Below are 15860 nucleotides of genomic sequence, written 5' to 3' on the forward strand. Positions count from 1 at the left end.
AACGGGTCTTTAATCCGTAATTTTCCCTAAATGATTCTTTAAAAAAGAACATTACAATTTATGAAACCACAGAAAATGCTCATTAATTGTTCATATTCTTAATCCGTAATCGTCCCTAAATGATTCTTTAAAAAAGTACATTACAATTTATGAAACCACAGTATAATTTGATGTCCATGCACATTTGACTGGAAAAGTGGGATCAGTCACCTTTACTGCAGTGTTGTGGCACAATGCAACAAAGCTAAATTGGGGATGTTTGTTAAATAAATCTAAAAAAAAGTTAAATTCTATTATTTTCCCTAAAATTTTAGCATAAAAGTGCTTGTAGTTGAAGAAATACCCACATGTGAATATACACCCTGCACATTCCACTTTATTCTTTATATATATGCAACACCAAAAGGTGCGGTGAGCAGCTCTCTCTCACCACCAAAGTCCCATCATCACCAGCTTTCTCCATTACCTCTGTCAATCAGACACCCTGTTTCTCGACTTCAGTTCTGTCCTGCAATATCACACGGACGTGTGAAGAGGACCTGTGAGTACACATGTATATTAACAGCATTTCCATTCGGCGCTGGTCAATCAGGCCCGGCGCGCTCTCTCGGATGCAGCCGCAGCGCCTCTCCTCCCCTCAAGTACCTCGAGCTCACGCTCCGCAGCGCTCCCCTGCAGATTGCGGGCCGGGCTCGTCTGACTAGATAAAAGATCATGCAGGATTGAAGCTGGGGGGACGATAGCCCCTGTGACACGTGCAGCGCTCTCTCCTCTCGCTCATTCCCTTCCCGAAATGCTCTGTGCCTTCGCTCATTTACATAACAGACTTCTGACACCTTTACTTTATTCATCAATCACAGCGCTTCTCTCCCAGTCTACCTTTTGTCTGAGCATGTCTCTGCTCCATCAGGACCTGCACAAAAGATTAATTTCACAGTTTTTTTGCCCTCCCTGCTTCCCCCTCTCCATAATCCTCTGCTTTTTTTAAAACCCTCCCTTCTCATTCTTTCATTTCAAAGATACAAAGCTCATGAAATGGCAGTAGCTAGATAATGAAAACAACAATGCAAGCAATTTTTACTCCAGTAGGTCGCATAGCTGGATTTTCTCTCTCCTTCCCGTCCCTGTTTCTGCTCCTTCTTCTCTCCCATTTCCGCTGAGGTGCTGCCATCTGTCTAAGGTTCACGCTGCCGTCCCGCTCTTTAATCTGCATGCTGGCAGCACTAGGCCCGCCACCTCACTGAATTCATCTATGCCCATCTCCGCCACCCCTAACACTAATCTTTTGCTTCTCTACATACTTCTGAATTATTTATCGAGCTTGGAATTTCCTTTCTAGCCACTTTCTCACCTACTTTTAAAGAAGAACAATCCAAACAACATCAAACACTGCAGAATAATTTCTGTTTCTGTGCACATGCAAGTTATGATGCACTTGGTCCATAGCGGCTGGCTTAAAAACAAACAAACAAACAAACAATTTCAATCTTATTAAATGCTTATTAAATTGAATAAAATTTTGCTTTTGACTAATTCATTAAAACACACACACACACACACACACACACACACAAAACAAACAAAAAATATATATAATGCAAATATATTAAACTAACTAAATAAATAATTAGTATATTTTAAATGAATTAATAATATTTAAATAAATTTGAAGTAATACATTTAAAGCAGACAAATTGGACACTCCAGAAATTCATTTTATTTACAAGATATTTCCGCATACATTTTCTATTGATCATGGTGTCATATAATTCAGCCAATATTTCATATATCCAGGCCCTCCGTGTGCACTTTTGGCATTTTAAAAAGCTGACTCAGGTGCTTGGATTGCAGTGGTGGAGCGATGTTGTACAGTCACAGCATAGGATGCTAGATTGTGGAAGTTCACTGAATCCTCCACAATCTAATACTCAGAGCCGGCTTGCAAGTATGCAAATGTAGGCACTTATTTTGTGGGCACATCTGCAGCGTTACCTGATTTGCGAAAGGGCATTAAAACAGTCTGTCAAAATAAATGACGGCATCAGCAACTGCTTAATTTATTCTTAGCAAATTCCTTTGATTGCAAGTGGCAATCATGACAGATTGTGCAATCATGACAGAGATGTGCAAAACTGTTGATGCCGGACATCATCATATTTTACCAATGTATCTACACCAATGTGACCTGACTGCAAGCTTTGCTTAATGCAAGTGAGTGTTTGTTAAAGTATAGAGGGGGAAAACAAAGCAATGAGTTAATTTAATAATGGAGAGGCGCTATTTTAAATGGTACACATCTGCTTGTGAGTGCTGTTGCTCGCAGTAATGGGTCACTGGATGCCTTTGGGCAGGGCATGGACATTAGCTCCACAGGACAGCAGGGGCAAACAGCCTCATCCAACACCTGAACTTATTTAACAGGATAATTACCTCCGTGTGACTCTTCTGCTCTAGATAACTAACAGTGTTAAAGGTAACGCTACACAACGACCTCGCACCACTCGGCAAAAACACAATTAACTTGACGCAAACATAACGAGCAAACAAAACAGAAAAAAGAGCAGTTGCTGCACAGCGTTGTTTTCTACACATGAAGATAGCAGACAGGTACAGAACAGCAAACACACTGACACGTAGTTCAAAGTACATTTGTGGAGAATTTTTGTGGACCCTGACCATCTCTTTTCTTTTTTTTATCCCTCTCCCGTTGCTTTCTCTCGCTCTTTACACCTCTCGGCTTTCTCTCTCTTTCTGGGTGGAAAATGAGCGCACTCCACCCACCGCAGGTGGCGCAGGGAGGGAAGAGAGGAGGCGAGCGTCTTGATTTATCGGAGGCTGTCAGCCCCTCTGAGGATTGGAGGCTACGGGAGGGTGGCGTCTCCTCCTTGGCCCCTTGGCTGGCTCTGAGGCAGACCCCATCTCTCATTAGGAGAGAGCTGCAGTTCTACTTGAAAGTGACATTCACACTCCCCTCTTCTCTCACAAATGCAAAGAGATGACAGCCCCTCTCCACTTAAAAGCCCGGGTCCCTCTTTTCAGGCCCAGGAAAACATCAATTTATTACATTAGGTTTGGCAGATATCCATATGATACCTATACGACACAAATAACCCACCCCCTTTCCATTACAAACACTCACTCACTCACTCACTCCTTACACTCTTCCTGTCGTTTCCTTCATCACCTCGTTCGGCAGCCCACCCTCTCATTCGCCGACACCTCCTCACGGCTGTCAGCCTTGCTCCAACTAAACATTTTGTTTGCTTGTCGAGATTTTAATTCACAATTAGCTCATAGGAGCATGTAAGGCAGCGGGGACAAAAGCATTTTTCAGGGGGGGTGTGTCTACAACAGGCACTTCCTTCGGACCCGTGTATTTAATTATCTACTGAATGGCCCTAAATGGGTTAGCTCCTGCGTACCTAACTAGTCTTCTACCACGCTACAATCCATCACGCTCCCTAAGGTCGCAAAATTCTGGACTTTTGGTAGTACCTAGGATATGAAAGTCCACTAAAGGAGGTAGAGCTTTTTCGCATTTGGCTCCCAAACTCTGGAATAGCCTTCCTGATACCGTTCGGGGTTCAGACACTCTCTCTCTGTTTAAATCTAGATTAAAGACACATCTCTTTGGCCAAGCATTCAAATAATGCATCTCATAATCTTTTACTGCAGTCATACTCTTTTACTGCAGTTATATCTAATCAAATGCACATTATTATTCGTTAGTTTGGGTTACACAAATCATTTTTGCTTGGTTGGAACAGCAGCTACGCTAATTATGTTTGTATTTGTTTCTCTGTCTTTTGCCACGGGATTAACATCCCGTGGTAACTAGGATTTACACAAGCTTCAGTCTGGATCCAGAACACCTGAGAAGAGATGATGCCAACCCCTCAGAGGACCTCAGATGATGCCAACCCTGAAACAACATACAGAACTACCACATTTTGCTATAAGTTTGATTGCATCATATAATAATTGCTGTTAATAGTGTTCATCGTCTGTTTTATTACGTCTTTAATTGATTTTTCCATACATTTCTGCCATATGTACATTAATTGACAATCACCACTGATAAGCTACCACTAAATATTGTAGAAACTTAATTTGCTGTAAAGTTGTTTTGCAATGATTTGTATCGTGAAAAGCGCTGTACAAATAAACTTGACTTGACTTGACTTGAATGTTAGAATGTAAATAATGAACACATTTACACAAAAAGCAAAGGCGTTCTCTGTTTTGAAGCGTGATGTAAATGTTGCCATTGTGTTTCTCTAAAGTGTACATTCAAATTTCATTCAAGAGGAATGTTAGTGTAAAATACTGTAAATACAGTCAAAGCTTCAAATTAAAACTACAACATGTGCTGAAGCTTATTTTAGAAGTCTCACAATGGCATACCTGAATGCATCTCCTATCCTAATACTCTCGCATCAAAAGATACAATATGCTTGCCAATAAGTCTTAGAAGAACTAATAATATTAATAATAATAATAATAATTATTATTATTAATATTATAGCTGTTGTTACTTCCTAAAATCCCTTTAAAATTAACTTACTACAAATGTTTATAATAAAAAACAAATTACACAAATATATTGTTATTGTATATATCTAAAGTGTTCATTCATGTTAAGGAATTTTAGAGTAGAAGAAATTCATTAAAATGTTGTTGAGGCAATCTAAGCTTCAACTTAAACATAAAAAGTCTGGAGATTCTTTTAAATGATAAAACCAGGTCACAATGGCACACCTGAATGCAAAAATCCCCCCATATTCAAGCCAATAAGGCAAATCAAATAAAAACAACTGAAATATTAAATAAAACAGCAGCAACAACAACAATATTAATTATTATTATTATTTAGCTTCTTAAAATTGTTTTATTATGTATTTATTAAAATATTAATACCAAAAAGTACAGTTTAGCCCAAATTAGCACATCAAATAGCTCACACATAGTGGAAACAATGTTTGGCCAATCCCTATATGGAAAGTAGTATATGAAAGCTAACTGGCACCCAATTATGAGACATATACCCAAGAAATATGCATATCAAACATTCAAGCTGTCATTCCCTTTTCTGAGCATGAAGGGACTTAAAAAAAAAAAAATCTATAATGGGTCCCGCATGCAAAGCCACACGTTCTCTGGCTCGACTGTTCATGGTGTTGACTAATTAGCCAGTAATAATTATCCTGGAAATCAGTCTCCATTATTGAATACAATAGGAATGTAATATTCGCTCGAAATACAGAGATTGAAGAGGAGTGATGGGGGAGGGAAGCCATTCGCCTGTATACTCAGAGCAAAGCTGTCAAACACAGAGCAAAGACAAAGTGGAGAGACAGAAGCATGAGGGTGGAGACACAGTAACAGCAATGATAGACACAGGGAAATGAAAGACAGAACTCAATCAATTAAGCTCGATTTGGAGAAGATGAGCCGGTGTCAGGCAGAGGAGAACTTTTGCATGACAAGGAGAAAAGTGATGAAGGTACGCATCAGAAAGAAAAGAAGTAGCTAACCCGCTCTCCTTCTGTGCCGCTCTCTCCCTCTCTTTAAAGATCACCGGCGTGTCAGGAGGGGGGTGGGTTGCGATATGCAAAACACGGCCTCCATAACCAAAGTAGCCTGCAAAATGAGGTGTCAGCACGCAAAGCTCATTGATGTATGAATGCGGAAAATGAAAAGCGGCAGCAGACAGACGAGGCTAAAGGTGAGACAGGCGCAATGTGAGCAGCTGTACATCTGCGTCAAGGTGTTGGCGTAGCGGCCCTCTCTCTTATGCTCTCCCCTCCTCATCCCACTTGCTCTCTCTTCTTTATTTATTTATTTCCCTCTATCTATCTCTTTTCTCAATTGGAAGGGCTACAACCTAACAAGGAACACCGGCCACAGGACATTGAAGGAATGCTACTCAGGGAAACAATCCTGTTCCCAGTGGAATACTAACTAAACTTGAATGAACCGGATAGTCTCTCTCTCCCTTTCATTTCTGCAGACCTCATCTGCCGTGTCAACATACATCACTCACTGTTGTGTGTGCAAATTCAAATTTCTGTCTATATGTTGGGAATGATATTACAAGGCTATTTTTTTTTTTTTTTTTTTTTACTTCTAATCATTTTTGCCTGTATTGCAGAAAAAATAAGAAAAAACGCCTTTATCTTCTAGCAGCCATTTTGAAGACAATGTTCTCTTGAATAATGACAATGCAAGTAAAACTATTTATAGAACACCTTTTAAAACAGTGCTTTTCAGATATATATATATATATATATATATATATATATATATATATGAAGAGTTCATTCACAAAAACCGATAAACACCACTTAAAAAAAAAAAAAGAAAAAAGCTGATTGCCATTTTAGTGAATCAGCGTGCTGTATTCAGGTCAGGTGGCAAGGCTACTTTCACTTTGAAAAGACGTGCTAGCTGAGAGAGGAGTTTCGTCAAAGCTGACTAAAAGTGATCGAGGATGGATAATTTCGACGAACTTGATGAACCTGTGAAATCTTCTTCAGGGCGAAAAAGGAAAATAAAAGCTGAAACGTTTTCACGGAACCTTGCAAAAGCAGTGCGTTGCAATGGTGAGGGAAAAGCTCTGTGTATTGCATGTAATCACATCCATACAGTTTATGATCACAACAACAACGTTTGTCAGGTATCTACATTGTCATCTGAGGAGATTACAAAGATTAAACTAGTGTTAAACTCTAAAACATGAAATGTGGAGTTATCTGCTTTTGCCAAAAAAAAACTGTTGAAGTTATCTGCTTTTGCTATAAAACAAACTTTAAATATGTAAAAAAAAAACATACTTTCAATGAACTTTAATTTTGTAAATTACCTGTATTTGTTTAAATTATTATTACTTAATCAAAACAACCCAACTGCAGTTTGACTGATATTACTTGGAATGCGCAATAAAAAAAAAGTTTTTCAGTGATTTCTGAAAAATAAAAATAAAAATGGAGTTATCGGTTTTTGCAAATGAACTCTTCATATGTACTGTATTCAAAGTTGTAAGAATAAAATATGAAATTATATATAATATAAATAAAAAGTAAACACAAAATTAAGTAAAGAGAAAGGATAATTAAATAGCCTGATGAAAAGTCTGTAAACAGATGTGCTTTGGGATACTTTTTAAAAGAGTAATTTAATTAACTGGTGCTGGGATCGAGTGACTACAGGATGGCTCGCCACTTTTCAGTCATGCTCATGTACAGCTAGCAAGTTTAGCAAGAACATTACTGAGGTTCACTGAAGACATAAAAAAAGATCCCAAAATAAATTCTGTAAGACACAAAGTCAGTGAAAGGACTTTTTAAAACACTTCAGTTCATAAAATTGCCTAAACAGACCTAGTTCTTGTGACTATTAAACTCAACAAAGATTAAAGTCAGTTAGATGGATGCTTTAAATGCAATGTGATGCAACGCAATGCCAAAAAAACAAACAAACAAACAAATGCAACATTTACCTTACCTTTTTGTTGTGTTGACATCATAGGCAGTACATCCAATCAAACTCCACGGTATTTCAGCACAAATTCAGATCAAATGTAATGTCTTCATCCCATGAACACAACTATCCAAGGCAAAAGAAAATATGACTCAGACTATGTTAAACATCACATGCTAAATCACACTTCTACTGGTGTTTATCCATTTACAGAACTTTAATTTCCCCATTCGGTCAGTCATGTTAATCATTTTTTTTTTTATATTTCTGGGCCTATGCAGTTCATAGATTGTAAACATAAATACCATAAAATGTGGGTCCAGAAGCAAAATCAGTTGAGAAACACTACCACACAGTGCCAAGAACTGCTTCTTATTGATGGTCAAGCCTGGCAGTCTGTGAAACAGCACATGATGCTGCTTTCATTGAATTGGAAGGATACCTGCTGACAGCAGACTTAAAAGTTCACTGCCTCAATGTGTGTGTGTGTGTGTGTGTGTGTGTGTGTGTGTGTGTGTGTGTGTGTGTGTGTGTGTGTGTGTGTGTGTGTGTGTGTGTGTGTGTGTGTGTGTGTGTGTGATTGATAAAACAGATCAGAGGAAGCTTGTCTTACACAGTTTGTGATGTTTGTAATGCTTGTTTCATTCCAGCCTTATCGCATGGGATTTCAGAGATCTAGTCCAACAGTCCGACAACAGCATGACCGTCACATAAAACCATTGTTCAGTTTAGATGACCCAAAACCTTCATGCAACATTTTACCATGTAGAATTCCCAATCTGTAAATGTATTCAAAAACCCAAATGCACAGCCAAACATGTCGGATTTAGTATCGATGAACTTTAACTTCAATTTTTGCATGTTTCGCAATCATTACAGCTCATTGATAACATAAACTATGCATAAATACAGGCCATCGGTAACATTAAATCAAAAAGCCCAGAGCCAAAGTCCTCTTCAGGCCTTCAGAAATTGTTGTGCGCATTGGGTAATTTGCTCTTTTGTCAAGGCGGCTGATGCGGGAGCAATTTGCATGCCTCCTCCGTGAAGAGCTTTGAAATAAAGGATGGTCGCTATAATGCACTAAGTGTTTGTGCCACTGCTGATTGATAAAGTGAAGCCCTCTGTTGTGCAACACTCATCACTGGCCAGAGGGCTGCAAACAGAGAGAGAAAGAAGGGAGGAAAGGAAGGAACGAAAGAGAAATGACACCATATGCAAATTAAAATTGAGAGAGAGAGAGAGAAGACGACAGAACAAAATGAGTTACACACCCTCTGCTCGGGAGGCTTGCGAAGGGGCGGCGGGGAGAGAATGGAGCTGAAATGAGTTGTTTAGGTATGCTCCTGGGTGCAGGACTTGTAAAGCAGATGTCACTCTAATAATGCGTGCTGGCGAACACGCTGGGCCTAAACCCAGCAGGATGAAGCTTCAAGCCCCAGCAATGGCAGCTAATGCCATTTTATGAGGTGCCATCTTATAAAGACAATGCCCACCTCATGCCATGCGCTTAAGCTAGTCAGCTGCAGCCACCAGCAAGCATTTGCTGCAGGGATTTTTATTTATTATTTCATAAGCCTCAATTTTGAAATCTGATTCCTACCTCCCATTTTACTAAAGCCGTCGTTTTCCATTTTTTTGGATGTCCTCTTGCCGAGCCATGACTCAAACCAGAACAGACCTTACGGAACTTCCTATCCTACTCCCTACAAGTTCAAAAGTTTTACTTGCATTCAAATAAGCCGCTCAAAATGTTCTCATGTACCAGACCCAATGGGGCGCACAAATTATTTACCACACAAAAGTAAACAAAAACGCCCCTAAAATAAAGCATAACAAGGTATTAATTTGTATTATTGGCTAAATCTAAATCTGTCCATAACAGGAAAAAAACTTTTGAATTTTTACATTTTCATGCAATCCAAATAATATTATATCACACAGTTGTGCCATATTACGCATGCTGCTTGCAACCTGCCCATGTTGACATGTCAGTTTTGACATATGTCAACTTCTACCTGGTGGCAGACAGGGTTGTGTAAAATTTTGAACTTCTTTGAGTTAATGAATTCCATCCATTGCTTTGTCAAGTCACGTTTGCCTTGATTTTTAAGTTGAAAACAGTTCAAATTAATTTTAAATTCAATTCTGATTGGTGCACAATGATAAAAAACAAAACAAAAAAAAAACCCTTACAGGTGTTATATGGTTAGTTGCATTTTATTGTTTTGATTTAGCATTGTTTTTCTTGCTGTCTGTAACCATATAAAAAAAGCACACCTACAACCTGTTTAGAGTTGCAATCAACAAGTGGCGAAGCAGTGCTATAAAAAAACTGTTGTTTTGTGGGAATTGTGGGAACGGTAACACAGGATTAAACCATGCAGTATTACTGGACCTGGCTTTAATTATGGCGTATGGCTGTGTAAGTCCAAAGATGTGATGATACAGTGCAAAGGTGTGCATTTTCCATCCTGTTCTGCAGCCTTCACTCATTACCTGATGGCTCCGGGCTCAAGGGTACAGCTTAATAAAAGTTAATCATGAGAAACTTGCTCATTAATTACATTTCTGGTGGCTATCAAGCACAGTTCCTCACTCTCTGCTTCCATTCTTCTCTCTCCTGCTTGTTTGGAGATACATTGTTACACACAAACATGCACATTCATTCACACAGCAAGACATTTCCATAGCTCCAAGCACGGTGGCCTAGAGTAACAGGCCTGAGTGGCAGCGGGGTGGGTTGGGCCACAGACGCCTACAGACCCTGTCCAAAAACGCAGCAGGGTTTGGGTCTGGGATCCAGAAATATAAGGGCAGGAGATCTGCCCCAAGGCGCCACAGCTTTGCCTGGATATGAAGTTTTAATTTACAAGCGAGCGCTTGTAATTAAGCTCACTCAGATATGCGAGAAGCTGACCGATGCTTTTAATGCTTCCAGACCATCACCAAACATGTTATTTGGGTACTTAAATCACATCACACAGACAGTCAGAAAGCTACAAAAGTAGAAACTGACAGCCGCTGCACTGAGCACACACACACACACACACACACATCTTTGTTTTTGTTTATGGGGCTGTCGATATGTTCATTTGTTAAGGGTGTTTGTTATGTCTGACTTCCTATTTTGGAAACCCCAGCTAATCCCTCATGAGTTGAGCTGAATGTGTGTAGAGAAAGGGTAGAGAAAGGGCCTTGTTCCAAAAACAGACAACGAGAAGAAAGGGAAATTCAAATGAAAGTGTAAACAGCCTCGTCTCTGTAATGTTAAGATGCACAGATCAGAATTATCATATGGCTTTGGGTGAAGGGACCAGCGAGCCGAGTGTATCATTAAATATAAAGCATTCTTTCTTAGCTAGTTTTTGTCTCATTATGTTTTAATGGCTCTGACCACACAGTCTGTTTTAAAAGCATGTTAAAAATGCTGAAATCAATGAACAGATGCATCCAGCCGTTTCAGAACATCGCACCAAACAAACTGTCCATCCAAATAAGAAAACATTAAAAAGATAAAATTATTTTTAATGTTTGATTATTGCACTGACTAATTTGTAAGAGAGTCTTGTAACCAAAGCTGTTTGGTGCAGTTATCTTTACATACTCCACCTTTACTTATACACTACTTTAATTACTACAGCCATATTTAACTGCAATTAAATTGCATTTAACTATATTGCATATTGTGGCAACAAAAACTCCATGGCTTACTTTCTTCTGTGGAACATAAAAGAAGATATTTTGGAAAATGCCCATACCACAAAAGTCTACAAGCTTCAATGTTGTTTGACATATGTTCTAACAAATTATTTTGTGTTTCACAGTAGAAAGAATGTCATACAGGTTTGGAACAACATAAGGGTGAGTAACTGATGACAGAATTCTAATTTTTTGGGTGAATTTTCCATTTAACCATTACTGTCCTGAATATGTTTGTGGTATGTTGACATGTTAATATGTATTTCTCTGTGTGTTCAGACTCCTCTGGGAATGAGATGTTAATTGGAAAAGAAATGGTGTCTACACTGTACTTTCAGGTGTGAACTGTGAGGAAGGACAATGGAAGAGAGACTGGTCTGAGCATACGTAGTTCATCATATGAAATATACAAACCCAATTCCAAAAAAGTTGGGACACTGTACAAATTGTGAGTAAAAAGGAATGGAATAATTTACAAATCTCATAAACTTATATTTTATTCACAATAGAATATAGATAGCATATCAAATGTTGAAAGTGAGACATTTTGAAATGTCATGCCAAATATTGGCTCATTTTGGATTTCATGAGAGCTACACATTCCAAAAAAGTTGGGACAGGTAGCAATAAGAGGCCGGAAAAGTTAAATGTACATATAAGGAACAGCTGGAGAACCAATTTGCAACTTATTAGGTCAATTGGCAACATGATTGGGTATAAAAAGAACCTCTCAGAAGTCAAGATGGGCAGAGGATCACCAATTCCCCAATGCTGTGGCGAAAAATAGTGGAGCAATATCAGAAAGGAGTTTCTCAGAGAAAAATTGCAAAGAGTTTGAAGTTATCATCATCTACAGTGCATAATATCATCCAAAGATTGAGAGAATCTGGAACAATCTCTGTGCATAAGGGTCAAGCCCGGAAAACCATACTGGATGCCCGTGATCTTCAGGCCCTTAGACGGCACTGCATCACATACAGAAACTGCGTAGAAGAAGGATCTGGGTACTGAAATGGCCAGCCTGCAGTCCAGATCATTCACCCATAGAAAACATTTGGCGCATCATAAAGAGGAAGATGCGACAAAGAAGACCTAAGACAGTTGAGCAACTAGAAGCCTGTATTAGACAAGAATGGGACAACATTCCTATTCCTAAACTTGAGCAACTTGTCTCCTCAGTCCCAGACGTTTGCAGACTGTTATAAAAAGAAGAGGAGATGCCACACAGTGGTAAACATGGCCTTGTCCCAACTTTTTTTGAGATGTGTTGATGCCATGAAATTTAAAATCAACTTATTTTTCCCTTAAAATTATAAATTTTCTCAGTTTAAACATTTGATGTCATCTATGTTGTATTCTGAATAAAATATTGAAATTTGAAACTTCCACATCATTGCATTCTGTTTTTATTCACAATTTGTACAGTGTCCCAACTTTTTTGGAATCGGGTTTGTATTTATAATGTTACAAAACATTTCATTTTTAAAATAAATGCTGTTCTTCTGAACTTTCTATTCATCACAGAAAAACAAAATATTAAGCAGCACATCTGTTTTCAACATTGATAATAATGAAACATGTTTCCTGTGCAACGAATCAGCATGTCAGAATCATTTCTGAAGAATCCTGTGACACTGAAGACTCAAGTAACAAGTGTGCTGCTTATTTAATTATGATTTTTTTTAAATACATAACATTTTTTTGATTGGTATAGTGTAAATATAAGTAATTTATAAAATCTAAGAAAGTAATGTTTCTACTTCGCTACAACTCAAACTTGAAGTACCACCTTCATGTTTGTGCAAGTCTGCTTCTACAGGAAACACACCTCACTAAACTACTTGACACAGCATTGGCCTACGTGTTTACATAGACCAAAAACATAAGGTGTGTAAACGACCCGAATCTAAGTTAAACACACACTCAAAATTAACAAATTTGGACAGTAAGTGATTTTCAATGACATGGAAATTGAACAAGTCTAACATCTATTCAGTTCTTGTTTATCAGAGTAATGCATTTGAGGTATCTTCATTTAGACGTTTGTTTCAGCAAATATTCATACAGTATTATGTTATTAATTAATTTGATCAACAGACAGTCCCAACGTCATTGTTAACTACATCTAAGACTATTAAAAATATATATTTTTAATTCAAATAAAGCTGAAATAAAATAAAATATATTACATGAAAAACGTACTAAACTAACTGAAATAAAATATGATGAATAACATTATAACTAGATTCCTTATTCTTTTCAAAATAAACAAACAAAAATAGTAAGCCTATATCCTTTCTGAGATGCTCAGTATGATGCCACCTGAAATGAAATGTGTAATGCTCATTGAATGCACTCATGAAACTGTCACCAAAAAAAAAAAAAAAAGAGAGATCAAACTTCAAGGCTGCACAAGTGTGACTAGTAATCCAGGCTTTTTAGTCCAAAAGAGTGTGTTGTTTCTCCCACAACACTGAAACTAAACAGATTAAAAATCTCAGCCTGAGCAAAATAGATCCTTGTGATGCCTCTCAAACCTAAGATGTAGACAAAGGTATGGCAACTGTCTGAACTTATTTACATCTCTATTGATTGGGAGGCTCTTATGGGCAGAAGGCTGCATGACGAGAGGGAGGGGATCACCTCAATACTGTTCCTCCTGCCGTACTGGAGCAAATGGGTTTTGTTCAGGCTAAAGAGGGCATGGAGAGAGCCGAGGAGGGGAAAGGGACGACGGGGGGTCACAGCTTAATATTCCAGACCTCTTGAAAAAAAACAGAAAAGCTGACAAACAGAAAAGAGGAGGACAAAATAGAACAGGCAAAAGGAATATACAAGTTTTGAATGATTTTAGCAAAAAGACTGCAACAACAAGCTACATATTGATCACAGGCTTTGTCGTACCGTATTAAACAAGGTTCCGACATGGCAGGCAATTGAAATTAAGCAGGCGCCGTTCCCGGATCATGCAGCTCCCAGACGGAGTAGCCCTGGAAGGCCAAACCAAACCTGAGACCCTGAGAGCACATTATTATTTTAATAAATCAGGCAATGTGGGCCACAGTTTAATCGCCCCCTTTGAGATAAACAGAGAAACAAGGTTTCCGTCGGCCATGTTCACACACTTTCTTACACATCTCCGTGTTTGTCTTTAGCTTATGGTCTCCAAACTTAATTTACTGTGACCTGTGGATTTTTTACCCAGCCTCCTCCAGCCAGAACTAAAAATTATATAAAATTATATAAATTATATGGTTAAATAAAATATAAATATTAGATGGAAAGCCAAAAAAAGTTTCTATGGTCTCCATGACTCCAAAACCTGAGGACTTTTTCTTTTTCCACCAGGCCTCTACCAAGATTGAAAAATATTTATTTTTTTTCTTCTTGGTAATTGAAAGCCGAAATAAAATAAAATATAAATATTAAATGAAACACTTACGTTAGAATTAGAAATGCTGACTTGGCAACTTATTGATTTAAGCTAAAATACTTAAATAACTAAAACTGAAATAAAAAATAAAGCTAAAAGAAAATAAATAATAAACATGACGAAAGCACATAACAAAAATTACTAAAACGTATTCAAATGAAATATATATCAAAAATATATCAAAATAAAAGATTATTTAAAATATTAATACATACTATAACAGTATATAAATGAAAGTGAAAAAAGTGGGCCACAGTTCAATCACACCTTATGAGAAATAATGTTTTTCATGGGCCATGTCCGGACACTTAAACATCTGCATGTTTGTCTTTAGCTTATGGTCTCCAAACTTTATTTACTGTGACCTGTGGATTTTTTCCCCTAGGTCCTCACCCTCCTCTACCCAGATCTGTATATTCACAAATGAAAGCTATTCATTGTGGTATTCTTCAGCTGTCCTCACGCCACCGTCGCCGCTCCTCTGCGGCCTTTGTGCTCGGCGTAGCGCCTCTCCATCCACACTCTTCATCATCCTGATGGTGCAGCTTTATCTTGCTTTAGTGCAGCTGCTTTCAGCCTATCAAAAGTGCTGAGGGATACAAGGAGAACGGAGAGCGAGTAGAGAGGGAGAAACAGTGAGAATAAGAGAGAGTGAGAGAGCGGGGAATGGCCAGTGCCCACTAGAAGGGATAATTTGTACTTTCTCAATAAATAAGGAGGACAGGCTAATTACTGGCTTAACAAGGGCAGGCCGTGGATCCTTGTGTCAAAAGGACAGGCATAATTATCAACCATCAAAGTGCATTCATATGGCAGCACAAAGAAGAGGTGGAGGGAGAACGAAAGTGGGCGTAGTGGCAGCGGTGGGGTGGTGGAGGGGGGACTTGTGGCAAATGGATCTGGCTAATAAACAGCGGTGAGAGCCGCATTATGGCTGTCTGTGAGGATCCAGGCGCATTAGGACATGGCATGACTATGACCAAAAAGACAAGAGGCATTCTCCGGAAGAGCAGGAGGTGGAAGAGAGAGAAAGAGAGGAAGATAATTAAAAGCTCCCATTTGTGTGGGTTTGGCTGGGGGCTGATGCAAGGGGCACAGGCTGGGCCGGTGGGGGGAACAATGCTCCGCTAATGGTCTAAAGGTGACCCTTTAGAAAGTTGAGAGCAGTGGTGTGCAACTCCACAGGGGCAGACAGGACAGAGGGGCCCTCAAAAAATAGTACAAATAGTGTTTACATAACCAACTT

Source organism: Sinocyclocheilus grahami, unplaced genomic scaffold (genome assembly GCF_001515645.1).
Source record: "Sinocyclocheilus grahami isolate Dianchi unplaced genomic scaffold, SAMN03320097.WGS_v1.1 scaffold728.1, whole genome shotgun sequence".
In the NCBI taxonomy this organism is placed as follows: Eukaryota; Metazoa; Chordata; class Actinopteri; order Cypriniformes; family Cyprinidae; genus Sinocyclocheilus; species Sinocyclocheilus grahami.